Below are 23336 nucleotides of genomic sequence, written 5' to 3' on the forward strand. Positions count from 1 at the left end.
CGGTGGCCCATTGACCATCAAGACTTTGGAAAGAGTGGAGTCTGACTCTGTCAGGTCCCATCTCCTGCTCCTGCTCCAGCTGCTCAGCTAGAAGACGGGAAGTGGAGGGGAGGGTGTGATGGAGTCCAGCAGCTGAGTCTCACTTCCTCCCTGGAGCCATGTTATGACAGCATTCTGAAAACCCGGGCAACGAACTGGTTGCCATCTAGCCGTGTATTGTTGGGAGGCTGCTGTGACTTCATCGAGATGAAGATAGACTCTTTGTCTTGCCAACATCATCACAGGTGCTTAATGAACAGTCATAAATTGACTAAATGAGTGAGTGACGGCCTGGGCTGCTGGACACTGTCCCAAAGGCTGCCTGTCCCTGATGTGATCTGTAGGAAGTGCTCTTAGCCACTTAACCACAGTTGGGACACAGCCCCTCCCACCTCCCAGTCCCACTCCCCCACTCCCCCCCCACCCCCCCACCGCTGTCTCCGAAGTCCTTCCCTCCTCAGGCGGTGCTGACTTTGGTTGTATTTATCTCCAAGATCCGACCTCTTGGAAGCTCAGCAGTGTTCATCCTCTGCCTCTTTGCTGAACCTGACAAAAGGCACGCAGTGCATCGAAGCTCAGTGTGGGCAGTTTCTTAGCTGGCTGATGTCTGGTAACTATCGAGTCCCTCTTTAGTGGACATGGTGGAGCATCCTCTGGAGACTCAGACTCTGGCTCTAGCTTCCCAGTCTTCTCCATTTCATCTCTGCTTGCTCTAATATGCTCCAAGGCTTCAAGCGTCAGGCTCCTTCAAGACCATGCCCCTCTTCTGAGATTGGCTCCCCAGCTAGGTGTCTACTGACAGATCCAGAATCAGCCATTTTTCTTTTCTTTCTTTCCTTTCTTTTTCTTTTTTTTTTTCTTTTACCTGTGTTCTGTCTCCTCCCAGGCAGAGCATCGGCACACATGGACCTGCTGAGGACCTCTCTTCTACAGCCCCAGATCTCATTCTGTAACACTCAGGGGTCAGTTCCATACAATGCTAAGGGCAGAGCTTTGGTCCTACTAATGGCAGACCACGGATCCAAGTGGGACAGCAATGATGGAAGCGAGCCTTCCCTTTTCCACTTGCCCGGCCAGGGATTCTGAATCTCAGGTAAGCAGTGGAGAGGAAAGCTTCCTGTCCCCACCCCACTGTCAGGTGATGACCTGGGAGGAGGGCCTCAAGCCAGTTGGCCCAGGTTGGGGCCCAGACAACCAGACACCTCCTAGTTCCCACGGTCAGGCAGCAGGCCCGAAGCAGAAGGGTTTCATAATCCGTAATCTCACCTCTGAGGGTGCTGGTGCATAATGACCTGCCATTTGGTTCCCACATTACAATCATAGTATTTATCTATGCAAAACAGCACCTCATTAAAAAAAAAAGAGGAGGAAGAAGAAAAAGCTCGTCACTATTGGCCCAACCCCTCATTAGAGTGCAACACATACAGGCCCTGGGCACACCCAGGGTGGGACTAGCATCCTGGTCAGGTTTTAGACTATCACACTAGCTCTGCCCCCACCCTGGTCCCATTCTTCCTGCCCAAGCTAAGCTGCTTCTCAGTTCTGTGTAGTGGGGAATGACCCACAGGACTTCTTCTGCGGTTGAGAGATGGACTCACTGGGGACCCCTTTCTTCAAGAGTCCTCCCCAAGAACTGTTCTGTTCTAACCCCTTGCGGCCATGTTTGTGCAAACTGAGTTCATTCTCTGACATTCGCATGATGGAAGGAGAAAAGAAGTGACTCTTGGGGTCACCCTCTGACTTCTGTATGCACTGCGTTACGTGTGCACGCGCAGAAAAGATTTTTAAATGTGAGCACAGGTGCACGTGCATGCCGCACCCAGAGAAAATTTTTTAAATGTGAAAATATTACATGTAAAGAATTGAGGAATTTCTTGACTGGTTCTTTGCCAATGGAGTCCCAATCTCACTACCTTCTGTTGCCCCAAGTGGGTCTTCTTATTCTTTACAGCCGTGCTCTCTGCAGAACTAAAATGCCTTAATTACAAATAATCACCGTATGTTTTTTCTATTAACTGAATAACTTCAGAGACCAATAATTAAGATGTGTGGGAAAAGTAAAAACAACAACAACAATAACAACAACTACCACGGCCTTCTACTCACTACCCAACATGGGAAGGGGAAAATGAATATCTAAAACATGAGCGTGACGACTGAAGCCCCACAGACTGTCCTACCAGCAGGACAGCAAGGCCCACTTCCCCCACTCCAAATGTGGTGACCACCTGACTGTTTAAGTCCATCTTCCTGAGGGTTGGCCATCGTTATGCCCTGCGAGTTGGGGTTAGATCTCTGCTCCCAGCCTGGGTTCCACTCCCACACTGCACCTGTTTTGTGCCCCAGTTTCTCATCTGTCAGTGGCAGTAATAATACCTGTTGCTTCCCCACTTCTGAGTGTGCAGATCAGTAAGATAAGCCTGACGCTCTCGATGCATCTGGGGAGCAAGGCAATGTGTGACCCCAAGCAGGTCGGCACCGCATGAAGCAGCAGCGGGCAGCTGCCGTGGGCTTATTGTGGGAAGGGTATGCTGAGAGGGTTCCCTTCCCATGCCTCAAGCCGTGTGCTAGCACGTGCTCCTCTTCTGCCTACACTGGAGGATCCCATCGTTGCCTATAGGACCCCAACATCCCCCTACCCCTCGCCGTGGGGAGAACTGCTTCAAGCACAAAATGGGCAGTTTCTCACCAGGTCCTTCCTGTCTCCTTTCCTGACTTTCTGTGAGTCAAAGCCATGCTGCACACAGAGAATGCTCTCAGCCACAGCAGAATCACAAAGAAATGGAAAGAAAGGAGGTCCCCCTTGCTAGCATCCTTAGGGGCACTCAGCCTGCAGCAGCAGCAGCAGCAGCCCTGTGCCAAGTGAAATCTGCTGCTTGGACTCCCTGCTCCTGGGAATAAGGTCAGAAGCAAAACTGAGAACTTACAAAGTGGGTGGAAAAAATAAAAGTAAGAAATTATCATATGAGGCCATACCCACAGTGATACCAGGGGACTTTGGGCTTGAAAATCAGTCTTACCCTGTAGCTGGAGAAGGCAGGTGGAGGAAGGACAGTGGGCAGGGGTAGCAAGCCTGGGACTCTGTCACTTTCCTGGACCAGTAGAGACCTTCAAAGCACCATGACAGCATAGCTGAAGAACCCATCAAGGTCAGTAGGTCAAAGAGTTTACCAAAAGAGATATTATCTGACTGCCATCTGATGCTGTCCCCCATGTGCAGAATGCTTTCTACTCTCCAGCCAGAGTGGTGGCTCGACCTGATGGAGCTGAAGACAGCTAGCAGGGAGCACCTGGGAGCATCTCAAGCTTCTATCCCCCATCTCACGGATTCACTGCTGGCTCCAGGTACCACCATTCTGTGCCTAGCTTTCAAGAAAGCCATGAAGGTAGATGGTGCTCCCAGAAACATTCCCCAGAGGTGATCTAGACGCTTAACCTCCAAGGATCACTGAATTGAAGCCTTCGGTTTCTGAAGTATGTATGGTATCAGGAGTCACACAGCCAAGAACTCAGAGCTGGAAAGCAGAGAGATGATTGGGAACCTCTCTGCTAGAGGAGAAAGAGTCCTAGCAAGTGACCAAAGAACAGAGTTTACTGCTTACTGTCTGTCTATCTGACCTGGGATGAATCACATCCCCTCTTTCTGCTCCCTAGCTTCCTCATTTGTAACATGAGTGGGTTGGAGTAAATTACAGTAGTTCCCCTTGATCCTGAGGAGGAACCTTCCAAGGCCCTCAGTGGACTCCTGAAATCATATGTAACATTGAACTCTATATATGTTCTTTTTACATGCATACCTATGATAGGGTCTAACTTGTGAGTTAGACATAGTAACAGATTGACAGCAATAACTGATGATAAAACAGAACCATTATAACAAGATGCTACAATAAAAGGTATTTGGAGATGCTCTTTTTTCTCATCTATCTCATAGGGTTCTAGCGCGTCTTACAATGATGGGAGATCATGGGAGATAATGAACTCAGTTGATGTCCATGTTGTGACATAGCGTTAGGCTACAACTGACCTTCTGAAGACACATCAGAGGGAGGGTCATCTGCTCTATTTGGACAAGATTTCATCATGCCACTCATTACAGCATACAGTCTTAAACTTACTCTTTCTGGAATTTTCTATGTGATGTTTGTGGACCACAGTTGGCTAGACCAGGTAACCAAAGTCATAGAAAGAAAAATCTTAACACCACTTTACCTCCAAGTGTCCAGCACTGGAACATCTCAAGGACAGCCTCAATGAACATGGTAGGGACCAACCAATAGTGTCTCTACACATGATGTTTAAGGCCACCCATGCAAAACAGAGTGAAGAACCAGAGGTAGTGTTTGGGAAGCATAGTTGTAAGGCTTTCCTAGCCATCACCTATAATTGTGCTTCCCAGTTACACAGCTCCCCAACCCCATTGTCCTATGGACACCGAGTAAGCCAATGGGTTACAAGTTGGGCAACCCAATTCAGGGACCAGAGCATGTGCTGGCTGTATGACTTCAGACACGGCGCTTATTCTGTTGCCAAGCCTGTTTCCTCATTTCTAATAATCTCTGCCTCCTCCCTGCCCCAGAAGGAAGCTGTGAGAATTCACTGAGTAATGTCTGCAAAGCACTTAGCTTGCAAGAGAAGAGTCCCACATAAGCAGAAGATGACGGTGGCTGTTGTGACAGCTGCTTGATTCTCTGAGCCGTTCCCCAGCCCTTCATTTGCTGCTCTTAGAGCTTAGCCTGCTGTGAGTCACTATGGTCTTGTTCCAAAGGTTTTGTTAAAAGAATTCCCCTTGAGCATATATTCCTACCTAGCTACACAGCCAACTGAGGCGACATCAGAAAACAAGGCTATGAAAATATGCTGTCACAACCTTCCCTAGCACCTGACTCCACTTTGCTTCTTATCTACTACACTGTAATTTCATAAGGGCGGGAACATCTAGGCCACAACATTGCACAACTGAAGGGGGCATCTTTTACCACCACCTAATTGACAACAAATTTGTTCAATGAATTCATGAGGGAAACACTGCCTAGCTGATATTTGGGTAGAAACTAACATTTTTTAATTCCCCCCACATAAAGAGTACCACATACCCTTTTATTTTATTTATTTATTCAACTCAACGGCCCCATGAAATCAAAATCAGTCCCGTATTTTATGAGTGAGCAAACTGAGGCTAACACGTGTAAGTAATCACCAAGGCCTTTAAGAATTTGCATCCAGGCTTGTTCAATCAGACACTAGCCATTGTGCCTTCAAGATAAGGAGTGGACAAAATCCTTGAGCTGTGGATAAGCTAGCCATCTCCTGTAGACGTTTCAGTCAAACCAACAGGACGACAGCACCAAAGATTTTTCTGGATCAATACATTAAACCAAACTTGTGTGGGTTGGGGAAATAACTCACTGTGCAAAGTGCTCATTGTATTGACATGGTGACCTGTTTAGTTCCCCAACACTCAAGTAAAAAGGGCCTGCAGCACACATCTGTAACCCCAACACTGAGTGAGGGGAAAAGATGGATCCCCCAGAACTTGTTGGTGAGCCACTCTAGCTAAAACAGTAAGCTCCACTTTCAATGAGAGAGCCTGTCTCAAAAAGTAAGGTGGAGAGAGACAGAAGACACCCAGGATCAATTTCTGACTTCCATGTACACGGCACTGGGACATATACCACAAAGAGAGAGAAAGGGATGGGGGGAGGGAGGGGGGAGGAGGAGGGGAGGAAGAGGAAAGAAGATAGATGGAGAGGGAGAAATGGGGTGAGGGGTAGGTAGTGGTGGCACACACCTCTAATCCCAGCACTTGAGAGGCAAAGACAAGCAGGTTTCTTTGAGTTCAAGGCTGGCCTGGTCTTCAGATCGAATGAGCTCCAAGACAGCCAAGGCTACACAGAGAAACAAACAAACAAAAAGTAGGGATGGAAAGGGAAAGGGGGGAGGCCCTGAGTGGCAATTGCTCGATGAGAGAGAGCACACACAGGTTATAGTAGGTTCTTACAACTTTCCAAAGAGAGTCCTTGGAGCGGGATGCCCCCTCCTACACCCTCTCTACCCTGACTCTTGCCCACCTTATCCTCCTCCAGCATCACCCTGCATCACACAAATACACACAAAGTCCTTGCCACAAGGTCTCCCCACAAATATAAATATAGTCACACAAGGTCCATTCTTCACTAGTAAAACTCAATTTCTCGGGCAGTGAGGAGCACGGACAAGCAAGACCATGGATAATGTAAACTATGCCAAGAACACGGACTGTTCTTTGCTTCAGCACTGCTGAAACTCAACAGTGTAGGAAATAGGTTTTTGGATTTTGTTCTGTATTCCCTATTGGGGACATTTTCCTAGTGTGAACCTTATTGGTGGAATGTTCCCCCTGGTCCCAAGGATTGATCCATATTCAACCCCTCCATTCATTTTCTGAGCTCTGATGAGCTTTATTAGTTTTCGATATTGGGACAATAATCTCTGGTCTGATATCTGAAGGAACTTGGGCTTTCAGAGCCTTACAATTGGCCTTGATTGAGTAGCAATCTTTAGGAAGGGCCCATGGAGAAAAGTACATATTGACTCAGGCCCTTGGCACAGGCAAAGGAATTTTTGACAGTTGAGAGGCACCTCTAGGTGAAGGCAAACTCCAGGTTTGGTGATTCCCTTCACCTAGGCCCTGATAACTGCAAGGCAACCTGTCTGTAGGCTAACTACACCTGGCTTCCCTACCTGATTCATGGAGGAGAGTGATGGGGTTGAGTTTATGAGTATCCCCTGTCCTTACTGTGGACCCACCCTACAGACCCCAAGAGATGGAGCTATCTCTCTCTCTCTCTCTCTCTCTCTCTCTCTCTCTCTCTCTCTCTCTCTCTCTGTGTGTGTGTGTGTGTGTGTGTGTGTGTGTGTGTGTGTGTGTGTGTGTAGGGGGAACTCCCACTTTATTCACATAAGACCTACCAGGTGACTGCACTGAGGGAACCCAGGACCAAAGACTTGTTCTTACCCTTGGGAGCCTCTGTCAATACCTGCCATCTTACTTTTTAGGACTGTGGTAACCAAGTCTCAAAGACCAGGTGGCTTGAACCACAGACTCATCTGCCTCACAGTCCTGGAGGCCCAGGATCAAGCTGTCTACAGTGCTCGTTCATTCTGAGGACTCTTGGCACACTAGTGTATAGGGACACACTAGTCAATGGGGTCAGGGCCTACCCTAAGGGGCTCATGTTTAAGTTATCAGCCCCTTAAAGGTGCAGTCTCCAAATACAGTCATGGGGGGGGGGGTGGACACTCTAATTCAACAGATTAAACTGGGGTTGACACAATGTATCCCATAAACCCCTGCTTTGGCTAAATCATTTCCCATTCCCTGTCTTTTCTTTCCTCACTGGAGTCTACTTTCTGAGGAAAACATGTAATGTGGCTTTAAAAGAGAAAAGTCTGTGTACTCAATGGTATTTTGTAGGGTTTTGGGTTTTTTGTTTTTGCTCATAATGCTTTGTTTGGGTAGTTTTGCCTTACTGGTCTCTTGCATATACTATGATTTCCCCATTTTGTGTTTTATGGGTGTATTGTGTATGTGGGATGTGTGTGTGTGTGTGTGTGTGTGTGTTCCTCCTGCTTTTTCTTTATTTTTGTTTGTTTTGTCTTTTTCTGATTTAGTTTTTTTTGTTGTTGTTGTTTGCCTGTTGTTTTCTAAAGAGAGAGAAAGAAGGTATAAAGTTGGATGGGTGGAGAGGATCTTGGGAAAGATAAGGAAGGGGAAAAGGCCATGATCAGAATAGATTGTATGAAAATAAATGTCTTTTCAATAAAGAGAAAAGGGTCTGTGTGTGACAACTGTCAAGGGCAGAGGAGGAAGGAAGCAGTGAAGAGTTCACCTTGAGCTTTCCTTTAAAAGCCAGTTGTCCTGAGGAGAGCAGTGGACACCATCTGACTAGAGACCACCGTCTGACTGGAGACCATCTCTTCAGACTTCTCCTTCCTTCCCAAGGCAGACATGTAGAGTCAAAACTAAACATTTTCAGGTAAATTCGGGTCTCTGTCTGTTAAATAAAAGAGGCAAATTTCTGACTCCACAAAATACCTGGTGGCAGTTGGGCAGTGTTGGCACACTCCTTTGATCCCAGCACTCAGGAGGCAGAGGCAGGCAGATCTCTGAGTTTGAAGTCAGCCTGGTCTATAGCCTGAGTTCCAAGACAGCCAGGGCTACCTAGAGAAACCCTGTTTCAAAGAAAATAACTAAATAACTATATAAATACATACATACACCACAATAGGTTTGAGATAATCACATGTCATAACATGTATACTTCTAAAGTGTATGATTCAATGACTTCTTTGCTATGTTCTTAGAGCCACACGGTCACCATGACAGTCACTATATAAGAATAAGAACATTTGCCTCTCCCCACTACCTTGCACTTGCTGTGTCTGTCAGCAGTTACCCTCCATTTTCCCCTCCCAGACAACCATCTACTTTCTGTCCACTATCATTCATTCATTCATATATATATATCACATAAATGGACTCATTCCCCATGTAATCTTTTAAGGATAACTCTTTCACTCTGCATGCTTCCAAGGTTCACACATGACATAGTGTGTATCTTCTCTTCACTCCTTTTGTTGATGAATGGCATTCAACTCTACAGGCACACTGCATTCTGTTTACCCTTCATGGTTGATTCACGTTTAGACTGTTACCACTTACGGGCTGTTATGATTAAAGCTTCTATGAACATTCATGGTTTCTGTGCTGACATATGTTTTCTATTCTCCTAGATATATGCTCAGGAATAGCATATGCTGGCCATATTCTTAAGTCTGTAAGGAACTGCCAAATTGTTTTATTTTCACAAAACACACGCACGCACGCACGCACGCACACCAATACTTTATAAGCAGATTTGAAGGCTCTCGTTTCTCTTCATCGTCACAAGGACTTGGTGTTAGCTCTGTTTTCTACTCTAGTGGCTGTAAAGTGGTATCTCCTTGAGGTTTTGAAGTGCCCAGGCCTTGTGTTGAACTTGATGCACTTTTGCTGATATATATATATATATATATATATATATATATATATATATATATATATATATATATTCAAATAACCACAATCAGATCGAGAACTTTCCTTCAGCTCACCTCCCTTCCTGCCCAAGGGCGCAAATGCTCAGCACTTTCATAGTTGTCTAGCTTTATCCCTTATATTTGCATGTGTGAGCATACGTGTGCTCAGGAATGTATCACAGCACACACGTGTAGGTCAGAGGACAGCTTGAGGGAGTCAGTGCTTCTCTTCCTTCCACTGATGGGTTCCAGGCTTGGCAGTAAGTGCCCTTCCTGAGCTGTTTTGCCCCGCCCTTATCTTCCTGTTCTCAATGGAATCACAGTTTATACTCTTTTACCCCTAACTTCTATCACTGAAAAGAGTAAAACTTTCCCTACTTTTTTTATAAGTATTATATTAAGCATATCAGTTGCCTTTTTTTCTTTGTTATTCCCCTCACACGATATTGCAATAATCTATACATTCATTTTCTTGCCGATAGACATTTGAGACGTCTGTGTTGCTACAGTTTGGGGTAACCATGACTAAAGCTGCAGTAACACTGTTTCTTTGGGAAGACGTGTGAACTTGGTTCTCTTAGGACCTACGGCGTGGGTAGATACCAGAAGATCGATTGTTGGGCAACTGCAGCTTCAGATGCTGTCGGTTTACCACAGAGGTTATACCAGTTGATACCCACACCAGAGTGTGTGTTTCAAGTCCCTGCAGAGCAGCATCCTTAGTGCAGGAGTATGTTGATCTTCTTAAACACTCATTTTAAGTTCAATCTTATGTTGCTCTGATAAGACTGATTTTTTTTGTCTTTGCTGTTGGTTTGTTTCATTTATCTCATTTGATTTTGTTTTGCTATTCTGGGGTCAAATCCAGGACCTTTGATCAGTAGGCATTTAGTTTTATAGTTACTGCGCCCCTAGACCTCAGGGTTCTTACCATTCTATTCTTAGTGACTAATCATACTGAGCACCTTGTTCTTTGATTTGAGTCTGAAACTAAGCTAAAGTGATCCTTTAACCTTCTTTAATGGGTGGTTTACTAGGGAGTCTGAGGAGTAGGGTCCCTGCCTCAGGTTGCCATATCATCCGAGATCTGGGGTATGATCATTAAAAGGAGGCCTAATAGTAAGTCATTACGTCAGAGTATTTTCAAACTGTCAATGTTTTACTTCCAACTCCTAGAGCATTCTTTCTAACACATCCTTAACCCAAAAAGGGAGAGTGTGCTCCTCAGGTAACCACAGAGCCAATGAGAGCACAGCGGTCAACCTTCAGAGCACAGAGAAGCTTTTCAGTTAAAAGTTTAAATTAGAGGACTGGGAAATGGCTCCATAGGTGGAGTGCCTGCTCTGCAAGCATGAGGATCTGAGTTCAAATCCCCAGCATGTACATAAAAAGTCAGACCATGGAGCCTATAGCCTTAGCACTAGGGAGTCAAGACAGGAAGAACCTGCAAGCTCAATAGCTAGCCAACCTAGCAGAAATGACTATTTTCTGACTCACTGAGAGACCCTATCTCAAGTCAATAAAGGCATAAAATGACAGAAGCCAATACCCAATGTCCTGTTCTTCTTATGCATATGCATGCACAGGAGTGTGCATATCCACACTCAGATGCATGCACCACATACACACACACACACACACACACACACATACACACACACACACACACACACACACACACACACACACACACACAGAGAATTAAATGTCAATGATGCTATCATCTGGATCAGTGATTCTCGACCTTCCTAATGCTTCAATCCTTTAACACAGTTCCTCATGTTGTTGTGGTGACCTCCAACCATGAAATTATTTCATTGCTCCTTCCTAACTGTAATTTTAATACTGTTATGAATCATAATGCAAATACTTTTGGAGCTAGAGGGTTGCCGAAAGGGGCTGCGACCCACAGGTTGAGAACTTCTGATCTAGTGTTTCATGGACATTTAAGTTAGTGCTTCTTTCTTTTTTAATAGAAAATAATTTTCCTGATAGCTTAATAAGAGGAAGAATTAGATAATCGGTTATAATTCAAAGAAAACATGCTCTGCCTTCAAGTCAGGGGTAAGGGAGGGGATCAAAGAAATCACGGAAGGACCTTCAGCTAATCTCACGTGGGAGGGGCCCTGTGAGGACTGAAAACTGTAGGAACTGAGAGGAAGAGGCCACTGGTGAGGGACAGTGAGGCTCCAGATCCCTGGTGCTGGGTCCACGGCCTAGAGTTAAACGAATGCCTGGTGTCCAGTGTGACAGTTGTTACCCCAGCACTTGGGAGGTGACCAAGAGAGGACCCAAGTCTATCCCAGCTACATAACAAGTTCAATACCAGCTCAGGCTATATGAGGCCTTGTTGGAAAACAAAACTAAACTAAAGCTCAAATGAACAAGCAAAACAAATGCCTGGGTCCTTGGGTAGAGGGATTTCAGGCACTGTGGGTAAAGCAAAATGAGAGTTTCTAGGTCAGGTCAGTGCAAAAGGGCCTTCTCACCTAGCAGTGAACCCCGACAGCCCCTGCCCAACAAACACCACTGATGTGGTTAGATCTTATTAAAATACTGGGGCAGAAGAGTAGTCCCCACACTAGCACAGAGAAGAAATTATCCCACAGCCTCAAACAGATACTAAAATAATTTTCAATGTGGAAAATTTTTTCTTAATAGGAAATGGAAAATTACAGATATAGAATCATATCGTCTTAGCTGGAAGAGGTCTTGGAGGTCATCGGTGGAACCTCATGCCTACTTCTGGAGTTTGCGTTACAGCATCCTTGCTGTCTTCTGCTTAGACAGTCCTGGGACAGGGCCCTTTCTCAGCAGCTCCAAGAAAGTTTCCCACTCATGGTTGGCTAGTTGGTAGTTCTCAGGTAAGACCAGATACTTGTTCTGGAAACTTCTACCCTTCAATCATAGTTTAACTAAGTTTATTCCCTCTGTCCCATGAGCAGTACTGTGTGTTAAGCGTGTAAATCTTATTGCTGGATCTTCTTCCAAAGTTAAGTATGCCTACTCTCTCCAAATATAAACATAAGACTTGGCCACGGAGAACATGAAACAGTGACATAGAATTTTTCCCATGGTCTTCTCCTATCTGGAAAACTAGGACCCCCACATCAGGAGTCAGGGAACACGCTCCCCTTGAGGATGGCCCAAAGGTACACAGGGTGCTTCTGTGACCCTGTGATTTTCTCAGGGGAGGAGGGCTAGCAGTCACACACTGTCAATGAATAGCAAGATTTTCTTTTTTAGGGTTTTTTTTTAAAGTTTGAATATTTTTAGAAAATAAAAGCAACATAACCCCAACAAGTTTAACCAGGCAGGACTGCGTTCCTCCTAACTCAGCCATCCATTCAAATTTACTTTATGTGCTTTCCAGTCACCCAAAGAATGTCAGAGTATTTCTATCAGATAACCACTGGCCCATCCATAAGTCCTGTTTCTGTCTACCTGGGTCAAGTGATCCAGACCATCATGGGAAGAAGACATGGACCCTTCGGGTAAAAGCTGAGCACAAGATCGTGATCCAACCCTCACAGCTGTAAAGCTGGGCTACCCACTATTCCATGCCTTACAGCTCACTACCCAGGGACATGAGCACTCTCATGGGCACACACACACACACACACACACACACACACACACACACATACACACTCATAAGCTCATGTATATGTGCACTGCACACACACACACACACACACACACACACACACACACACACACTCAACAACTTGCTTATTAGTTGCCCAGCTCATGTTCAGCTCTCCATTAGGAGCAAGAACAAAACACAGGTCTTCCCACGAAGATCCCTAGAATCTCCTTGCAGGCTGGACGACTTTATGACAGAGGTAATTATGAGCAGCCGACAAAACAAGGCAAAGGTCGTATTTGGTTAGTCAAGCCCAGTTTACACCCTTTGTTCAGTCAGCAAAAGCATTGTTAATTAACCAGGACCAGAAAATTTGAATAGACGTTTTAATAAACAAATCTGTGAGGATAGTCTCAAATCATAATGGTTACAAGTACCATTCCTAATGGAGAAGAAAAAATCACTAAGATGTTACACAAGAATCTTTCCTCATCTATAAACCAGGGTGACATCTGTCAGAGTCACAGAGATATGTGTTTACATGGATATATGTAATTTCCCTTTTAAGGCAAGGTGTCACACTATATCCTAGGCTAGCCCAGAACTCAGCAATGCTCTTGGTTTGATTTTTAATTCCCTAAAGGGAATTCTATATCATGCCAAAAACCAATTGTTAAAATAATACTATTGTGTCTCTCTGATACTAATACTAATGTGTCTCACATTAAAATAATTCGAGGATATAACAGATGTCCAACCACATCAGGGAACAGTTATGAAATACCTGGAAACTGAGGTAGGTACTCAACCCCGTCAATGAACCATAAACACTAACCTTTGACCAGAAGCCCCGCTGACACTGGATGGTCCTTATGAGTGTGATAAAAATCTGGGAACACACCCCTGAAAAGGAGGAAGGGTGTTAGAGAGCCAGGTGTCTATCTCTCTGATGTGTGTGTTCTCAGAGAAGACCAGCTCTAGGGGGGCCGGAAATGATCGACCTTTGTTTGGGAGAAAAAAGGTTTCCTCTTTGGATCCTCCTATGGTAGGGCCCATTCTTCAGGGCTCTCCCTCTCCCTCTTAGCTGTCATAAGATGGCTGTGGGCGAGCCATGCATTCTCAGGATGCATGCTTGCTAGCTATACTGTTTAATGAGGGGAAGTGGGAGAAGGCTCTCCCGAGAGCAGGGAAGATGTGACGATTCCCTCCATAGCCTTCACAATACAAACTATGCTACAAAGTTCCACAAAGACCGCCAGGGAAGGGCTGGATATCCAAGTGTGTTGGAAAGATCTGGAATGTGTTGCGCCATCCTAAAGCTGCCTCTCTGTTTAACTGTGGGCTTCTAAAGCTTGGAGTCAACTGTAAGGATGATTTAGCCTAAGCATTCCTTGATAAACTCTTCTTTTAAGACACTTACAATGATGGGTAGGAGGTGCGGGAGTTACCGTCCTCCAGGGGGACTGGCAGCAGCTTACAGCAAAACTCTCACACTTCACTGGGCTTCTTATCTCTGCTTTCTCTGTACTTTGGAGCTGTGGGATCCGAATGTCCCCCAAATCTCTGTTTTCTCGTCTATACAATGGGGCTGCAACCCGCCTCAGGAAGATTCAAGGATTAGTTAAAGTTTGCAGTTCATCTTAGTACCTGTCACTGGGGCTCCAGGAAATACTGTCTATTGTTGTGTAATCTATGACTCCCCACTGATTCATTCATAAGCTCAAGGGATTTGTGTAGAAGAAAAGGAGTCATGAAAGTTAGTGTGATTCTGCAGGTAGGCAGGGTTAAATTTCAGAATGTATGAACTGCTCAGAGGTAGAGTGCTGGGATTCATGGGGCTCCTGCTCTTGAGATTCTCTCCAAGGTTACAGTCCCATGAGATATAACTGTTAAAACACTAGCCGTGTCATGGAAAGGACCAGGTTCATCAAGCAAGGTACAGCTGAATTCCAGCATCACTTCCATCCACCATGTTGCCATGGAAATGGTACTCAGAAAACAAAACATGAAATTGGAAAAGCCATTATACATTTGGGCAATTTAATAGTACCATATTTCCTTTCTAAAACCAGTTGTATTTTTAAAACAAGACCTTGCTTTTCATTATCATCATCATCATCATCATCATCATCATCATCATCATCATCATCATCATCACTACTGCTACTGCTACTGTTACTGCTACTGCTACTGCTACTGCTACTATTCATTTTAAGATGCTGCCTAGGCTATCCTGAAATCCATTAGTTCAGGTCACCCTCCTGCCTGTGCCTTGTGTACCTGGCACCACCTCTATGCACCACTATTGCAAGGCTGAATGCAGGTTTAACAGTAAAGAAAATGAAAGCACTCTTTAAAGCTTTTTCTTTTCACTTTAAATTAGACAACTGTATCGCACACAGTTCGGCAACCAGAAGAGTAATAAAAGCTGCCATCCTGACATATATGGCAGTTCAGGTTTGTGATCCCAGCTCTTTGGGGACTGAGACAAGAGGCTCCAGAGTTGAAGGTGAAACCTTGTCTCAAAACCAGTCTGAACCAGGGAACTTGGAGGTGACTCAGCTGTAAGAACCCTCACCGCTCCACAGAGAACCAGGGTTCAGTTCTGCACCGGAATCAGGTGGCTCACAGCTCCAGTTCCCAGGGACCCAGTGTTCTCTTTTGGCCAAAAGTGATGCTCATAAACTCACACAGAGGCACACACACACACACACAGACACACACACACATGTGACTTTTAAATCTTTTTTTAAGACTAAAAAATAAATAAATAAAAATTAAAAGCCAAAACTTCACCCTCCTAAGACAGCCTTCACTGCGGTTTCTCCTGAAATGAACGCATTGTCAAGCCCATATTGCCGCTTTTCTCGCTGGCGCTCCCTTCCAAGTCTCTAGAATTTTTTACAGGCTTGTCATTACACTACTAAAGCAAACCATACACATATACAAATCAAGACAGAAAAAGCAAAATATACCTACTTCAGAGACTCCGTCAAATGAATGTAGGCGCCTCATGGCCTTTGTTAACTTGTGTGTGCTGGCCATGTCTTCACTAATGTCAGCAAGAGCAGGGAGGGAACCGGGCCCGCCTCGCTTTCCTTACGATATATACATAATTTCCTTGGATTTTCATTCCTGGATTAGTGCCATTTGTGGTTGTTATACACCCCAAAATCGTTATCCACAGGCATGAGTTCAGGCAGCCAAAAAGATGAGAGGTATGTGCAAGTTGGCTACGGAAAGAAAAATTGTATGGTGTGCTTAGCATGTATCTATTAAGGAGTCCAAATTTCAACATTGGCCTCTGTAGAATTAAAGAGAAAACAAAATGGTCAAAAACCAAACAGATGCCATATTCTGAAACGTGTGAGGAGGAAAGAAGTTAAAACAGTTCATGATGCTGCTTCACACAGAGAAGAATGAACCTGAAACTCTTTGCCAAGCTCATTCACGTTGTCAACATGAAAATAAGTTTGCATAGTTGAGGTCTGGACAGCTGGGGTAGGGATACCAGACAAGATACAAGAGGACATTGCGTTGGATTTTAATTGCAGACCAATACAAATTCTTACCTGTCCATAATAAAGGCAAACATAATCATTTAATTTTAGACCCTAAAACTCTCTCTCCCAGAGCCAGTCCCCAGGTTGAGAAGAGCCTCATCCGGGTCCCATCTCCAACCAACGCTCCATCCACATGAGCAAGTGCAGTACCACATCACAGAAGAGTGTCCCTCATAACTTAGTTATAGATACCTAAATCAGGCCACCCCCACCCCCAAACAGACTGGCCCCAGCATTCTTTAGCACCTCCATTTTCCTTGTAAGGACGTCTTAGCATCCCTTCACCCTACAGCTGGACCCAAGGACTTAATAAATGTTGGGTCACATAGACAGCCATGAAAACTGCTCACTGGCTTGCTGGCTTTTCTAGGGCCAACAACCATGTTCTCTTGTTTTCAGGTGCCTTCTACCTCACTATACAAACTGTGGTTACAGGTCTTTCCCCATGGTGGTTCCATGTGAAAAAAAATCATTTTTAATACATGGTCCTGTGCAGATAGGTGAGCAGGAACATGGCTAGCACACACTAACTTTGGCCCGCATGAGTTTAGGCATCAGATGAATGTTTCAGTCCTGTTCAGGGAGTAGCTGGGTCATGAAATCAGATATGGGGAGGAAGTTGATCCATGGGAGGGCCCTCACAATAGGGACTGTGAGGAATGGGGGAGCTTGCAAGCTGGTCTGGGGATTGATTTGAAAGTATGGACAGCCAGAGGAAGCCTTGGCCTCCAGGTGTGAAAGGTGTCCCTCTTGGGGGTCACCATGAGTTCAGACAAAGTTTGTTGAGTTATTCTGTGCATTTTAAAGAGTGATCTGGGGGCATCTGTGGTGAACTTTTCTTAATGTTGTATCCCCTGGCTAAAATTATAACTGTTTCTGGGAGTGAACCGAATCAGTTGACACTGAATTCTGAAAATGTCTCCTGACTGCAGGAGAGTGGACTCTAGTGTTTTACCTACCACCATGCTTTGCTCACGGTAGATTCATAGCAAATGCTAGCCGAATGTCTAAATGGACACACAATGAGTGGCTGGGGGACAAGCCACTCTTCTTGGGCCTATGAACCTAGAACCAGAAAGCAGGAACCGAGCCCCAGAGCAGACAGAGCTTTACCACACACTGGTCTTGTGATCTGTACTCCGTGACCTTCAACTGCTGTGGCTGCGGGTGGGAATAATACGTTGCCTTAATAAGCAGTTTGGAGGAGCAAGGGCGATGTCCTATCTGAAAGCCCTCTGTGACTGACAATAGGCTGTTGTAGATCTGAGATAATCAGAAACGATTCCAAGCCCAGTTCTCCCCACCTTTAGCTAAGTGATCTTGCTCAAGTTAGTTAACCCACCCAGACCTCTCATCTGCACACAAAAGTTACATGAGGCCTGTGCACTTGAAAGAGCCAAGATGACCTTTTCTTCCTGTTAATTTCTTTCCCCTGGGATATTATTGTCTGTATTTTCCAAACAGACAAGTACATTAACTAGGTGATATGTGAGCCCTTGATCTGCCTATGATTATTATTACTTGATGACACTCATTAAAGCAGGCTGACTTCTGATTGGCCATAGGTCACACACACACACACACACACACACACACACACACACACACACACACACACACACACAGCAGCTGCAGTGGCCTCTCAGGACTGCTTGCTTCCTTATCAGGACCCTTCCTCCCAGGTGTCTCCTCATCTTAGAATCCGCCCTCTAGTTTCCTCGGATTGTGTCTTTCAGATGGTACCCACCCTGACCCGGTGAGTGACAGGAAGTACTTCATAGTGATGGCCCCAGCCACCTCTCAGGAAAAACACAGTGACCTCCCACACCCAACCTCCACCTCCAGGGCCTCAGATAGAAGCAGAAGCTTCCAGAAGCAGCCAGGAGCCCCATATATTGTCTCTAAGACCTGTCTGTCTAAAATAGGAAGGTTGACCTTGGTTTTTTTTTTTTTCTTTTTAAGACAGGTTCTCATATAGTCCAGGCTGACCCTGAGTCAAGGATGGTCTGATTGTGATGTTTCTACCACAACAATACTGGAATTACAGTCTTGTGCCATCAAGCCCAGTGTGTGTGTGGTGCTAGAGAACAAACCCAGGGTTTCCTGTATGTTAGGTAAGCACTCCACGTACTGAGCTATGTCCCCAGCCCCTGATGTGTGCACACTTGCGAGTGTGTGTGTGTGTGTGTACATGTGTGTGTGTGTGTGTGTGTGTGTGTGTGTGTGTGTGTACATATTTTTACTAGGAGTTTTTAAAAAAACTCCTAGTGGGCTGATTTACACTGCTCCTACATCCTCTTCTTCCCTATACACCCTCAATCTCCTTTGGAAGATGTCACACTTTCAGAGATATTATAGAAGGTTTCTCTGTCAATGTCAGAGCCACACAGAGAGGGTCCCACCAAGAAGCCCGGATACCTCCCTCTGTGCTCCTTTGGTTATGCTGGGTCCTCTCATCCCAAAGTCCTGGGACCAAGTCTCCTGTCCTTGTCTTTTCACTGAGCCTCAATGCTTGTGTCTACCATGTGGACAGCTTTTAAGCCCCTCTCACAAAGCCTGGTGCTTGAGACAAAGTTAGGCAGGTTCTGCGCTTTGTCCACACTTCAACAACTCTTCTGCCTGGTATTAAAAATAGCTTTGTCTGGTCCAGTGAGATCAGGTCGGGAGACAGGCGCCTGCTGTTCTAATCTCGGCCTCACAAAGAGCTCTCAATGAGCTTGAGCCTCGCTCAGCACCTTCAGGGACTCTGAGTCACAGAGGGCCTGCCTAGTTACCCCTGAAAGTGGGACTCCTCCAGGCTGGTCCAGAGGTCCGCAAGAAGCCTGCACACACAAGCAAGCGTGCACACTCGCATACACACACACATACACAAACGCACACATTCACATACACACACAAGCGTGCACACTCCACACACATACACACACAAGCACGCACACTCGCATACACACATACACACACACACATAAGTGCGCACACTCACATACACACACACATAAGCGAGCACACTCGCATTCATTCATTCTCTCTCTCTCTCTCTCTCTCTCTCTCTCTCTCTCTCTCTCTCTCTCTCTCATTAAGGACCATTAGTGCCTCAGAACTAAGCCGCTGTTGAGAGCATTCACCAAACTCCGGGTATCCTATATTTCCCAGGCCAGAACCCTACAAAAGCGTCCCTTGAGAGTCGAACTCAAACATCTATAGTAAACAGGCTGCCCCTCCCTGTCTGCCCCCTCCTCCATTCCCCACCCCTAATTCCACCTCCTGTCTTTCCCCCAAGCCCATCTTGTACTCTGTGAAAAACCATAGACCCTTTGGTTGCCAAGGGAACCAAGCCTTTCATTCTGTTCCAGTGACTGGCTGGTTGGGGCTGAGAGGTAGGGCAGCAACTGGTGCCCAGACCTTTGGAGCACCCCCCCTTTACAATATCCCCCTTTTTCTCAAAGGAGGAGGGGTGGGTTGCACCCCAGTTGCTTTTTCACCCAAGCCCAGCTGGGTGAGACAGAGCCCTTAGGCTCTCAGGGGTTCCCTGGCTGCCACTTCAGGGGATCCATGCTCCCTGGGCCCTTCTCTGGCCCTGGCTCTTTCCAGAGGACAATAGCCTCCACGCAAGGGAAAATTCCATCGCCCAGGGTTCAAGTCTCCAAGGAGTTGCTGGGGCCTCTGTTTAGCCTAGAGTGGGCCCTGAGGAGCCGCTGCAGCTGTCTGGCTGGTTTCCCCCTCTTGCTGTGTTTTCTCTTTAACCCCTGAGCTGCCGAGGGGCTGTTTCCCCACACACAGAGACAGTGCCTGGGAACTAAGAGAGGAAAGAAATAAGGCTTTGTTCCCTGGGGGGACTAATTGGGAAAGACCTGCAGTGTGGCCTACAGGGAGAACACTCCCACCTCAGCACAGCTTCACCGAAACCGGCTCGGCTCGCAGGAGCTGGGAGCAAGGGGTTGCAGAGAACCAGTGTGCTCCAGGACTGCTCAAGACATTTTTCTTTCAAGTTCAGAAGATGTTGGGGAGGGGGGTGGTAACCTGCAAAGGCCTACATCTTCCCAGCTCAAGGCCCTGAGCCAACACCTGCTTTTCTCCCCCTGCTGTTTCTTCCAAGATCTGCACAAGAAACTCTGGAACAAAAATAGAAACTGGGGAGACCAAGGCATCATGTTTCAAAATACTAGGTTGGTAAGTGGGAAATATCGAGCAACCCCATGCCAAAGCTTACCCTCTGAAACCCAGCTTTTGTTCAGGGATTTTACTCCATTGCATGGATATAAGTTTTTCTTACAAACAAAAAGTTCTGCAATTTGCCTTAAGATGGGACAGAATCTATGTATAGATCCATGCGGTACTGACACATTATTCTGACCCTTTCAGGAATAGAATAGATTTCTAAGCAGCCATCAATGCTTCCACTAATACAGCCAAGCCAGCCAACTGTGACCATTGATCAAGAACATTTGAGAAAAGGATGCACTCCCACATGGAGATAATAGTGTAAAGACTGTCTCCATGCCTGGGAGATGCTTCCTTCCCTCTTCGGGAGGAGAGCGCTGATCCAGATATGCTGACAGTTGGGGTCTAACACAGAACCCAGTGGTTCACACTGGCCCTGGGAGTGCACAGATTGGTGCATACACAGCAGAGAACCCTGACCCTGTTGGGTTCCTCCTGCTCTCAGTAGCCACAGCTCCTATTCCCCTTCTAGAACCCGATCCTGCTGACCCGCAGCCCAACCCCCACCCCGTCCTCAGCAGTCTAGCCTTCCTCTGTTGTGGCAAGGCTGCATTTTTTTTCCCAGGAAACTATTGTGCAAAACGAAGCAACCCAAAGCACAGAAGTGTCCATGAGCCTTTTAGGGTTCACATTTAAACCAGAGGAATTTCTCAACAAAGGCGTTGAGAGGAAGGCAAAGTCAACCAGACACTCAGAACTCTTGAACGGGGCTGTGGCCCCCTAGTCCCAACATCTCACACTATCTCCATGCATGGGATCAAGCAGATGGAGCCCCAGCTCCTGACCCTCCATCCGTACTCCAGTTAAGAGCCTCAGCGGCCAGAACAGACACTGAAAAAGTCTTTGGGGAGTGGATCTTACTCGCGGCTCTGAGATAGGCTATCTCAGAGGTGGGCTTGCTGCTACATGTCGTAACTGGAAAAAAAAATCCCCACACAAACACACACACAAGTGTTGACTCTGTATTGGATCATGTACATAATTTCTTTTAGCTCTGAAGAAAGAGCCGACTGTTGAGAGACTGGTCAGGACTAGGGTGGAGCCTCAGTGTGCCATTTTCAGAGCAAAGGCTTTGGCTGGTGCCAGATTCTTTTCAAGTTGAATAGAATGGAGGAAAGCTAAGCAACCCACCAGAATAATAATAGCTAGCACTGACAGCGCCTCGGCCCAGGAAGGCTGCTCTCGGGATCTCCTGTGTGCTCCTTTATTTCCACTTCATAATAACCCTCTGAGGTAAGTGTTAGCATTCTATTTTGTGGAAGAAAGGAAAGAAGAAAGGTAAGTTATAAATCAGTAATTCCAAGGACAGCGATTACTGTCTTCTAGAGAGATCCCCAACCAGGAATCTTAGACTAATTTGCCCAGGATTCTGACCCCACTGTCCCAAGAGAAGAAATATGCAGAGGCCCTTGTGGATGCTCGAAGACGACATGTGGCTGGGAGTCAGATGGCCCTATTTCCCACTCTGGTTCTGTCCCTCTAGAGATGAGCACTGCCCACTGCCCCACCCCTGGGCTCCATCGTTGCCACTGCTCAACCCGGATCTCTCGAGTACCTGCTTGTCTTTGGAGTCTACAAAGAGTTCTCCAGGGGCTGGCATGAGAACGGGACCACAGACAGAGCAAGCCTGACAAATCACACATGAGCCTTAGTCTGCACATTCCTGTGCTTTGGGAAATATGTGCTGTATTGAAATGTGTCTATTTGGGCCATGAGTAAGTGCAGGGGGGAGGCGGGGAATGATAGATACCTTTTCCAGCTAATGAAATGAGGTTTCATGGAGGAAGACTCTTAGTCACACTTCCTGTTTCACACTGACCTTTTAAAAAGGAAACCCACAAGTCAACCTGTGCTAAGGCCTGCTTACAAAATCTACCCACAGGTATAATAAAGATGATCTAAATAAAGTCCACAGCCGGCCCAGCTTCACCTGAATCAGTGGAAAGAACAAGATCACTGAGTAGCACTGATGGCCAGAGATAAGGGGCCATGGTGGTGCTCTATAAACTACAAATAATAGGGACACGCGAGAGATGCAGATGGTTGATAAACAGGAATCCAAGCAGAAAGGCCAAGTAAAGCCACCAAGCAAGCATGGCACTGCTCTCTGTGTACTGAGGGCCTCCCCTCCAGTTATAAAAGAGGGGCCCTAAAAATTAGGAGAGACGCTCGGAGTGATCTCAAGAGAGGTCATGATGGCTGGGTTGTAAATGTAATTGTGCCAACGAGGATGACTGAGCCTACGGAGGCCAGATGATAACAAGGAACTTGAAAGGTTGTTAAGGGGTTGGTTTTCATGGAGAACGACAGAGGTGTGTTCCCCATGTCGACCAAGAATGGCAGGGCTCCCCACGACCTTGACAACACAGCAGGAGCAAAGGCATGGAAGCTCCTGAGGAATCGGTGAGAGGCCAGCCCTTGCCTTGGCCAGGAGAGCCGGGCCAGCAGGTGGGAGAACCTAGGTTCTGAGCATCCGGCCAGCTCATCTCCACCTGCGCCCTGCTTCCTTGGCTCCAACACCCGCCATTTCCCAATAATCCTCCTGTTGTCATTCTTGCTGGTATGGTTGCTGAGTCTCTACACTGTCATTAGAGCGCTGGGTAGGAATGAGCACTATAGACTTTGCTCCTGGAAGCTGACCTCTGACCCCATCCATGCTTGGCCGAAGAACAAGATAGTTTTCCAGTTGTCAATGGCTATGCAATAAAACTACTTCAAATTGGGTGCTGTAGCAGACCATTCATTTTCTCCTAGTCCAGACTCCGAAATTTACAAAGGGCCCTGCAGGGACGGCCCTCTCCCTCGACCATGTCAGCAAGGGGAGGGTAACATACTGGAATCTAGACCTACCAATAGACTTCCTCATA

General features: G+C 46.3%; 1 long non-coding RNA gene across 1 annotated transcript; it reads left to right on the plus strand.

The window, feature by feature from the left end:
• The first annotated feature begins 510 nt into the window (after positions 1–510).
• On the plus strand, positions 511–3943 carry LOC120103563 (uncharacterized). The gene is made up of 3 exons (XR_005506085.2): positions 511–649; positions 926–1132; positions 3260–3943. It is a non-coding gene; the product is annotated as an uncharacterized LOC120103563 (long non-coding RNA).
• Positions 3944–23336: the final 19393 nt, after the last annotated feature.

This window comes from Rattus norvegicus, chromosome 6 (assembly GCF_036323735.1).
Source record: "Rattus norvegicus strain BN/NHsdMcwi chromosome 6, GRCr8, whole genome shotgun sequence".
Taxonomy (NCBI): domain Eukaryota; kingdom Metazoa; phylum Chordata; class Mammalia; order Rodentia; family Muridae; genus Rattus; species Rattus norvegicus.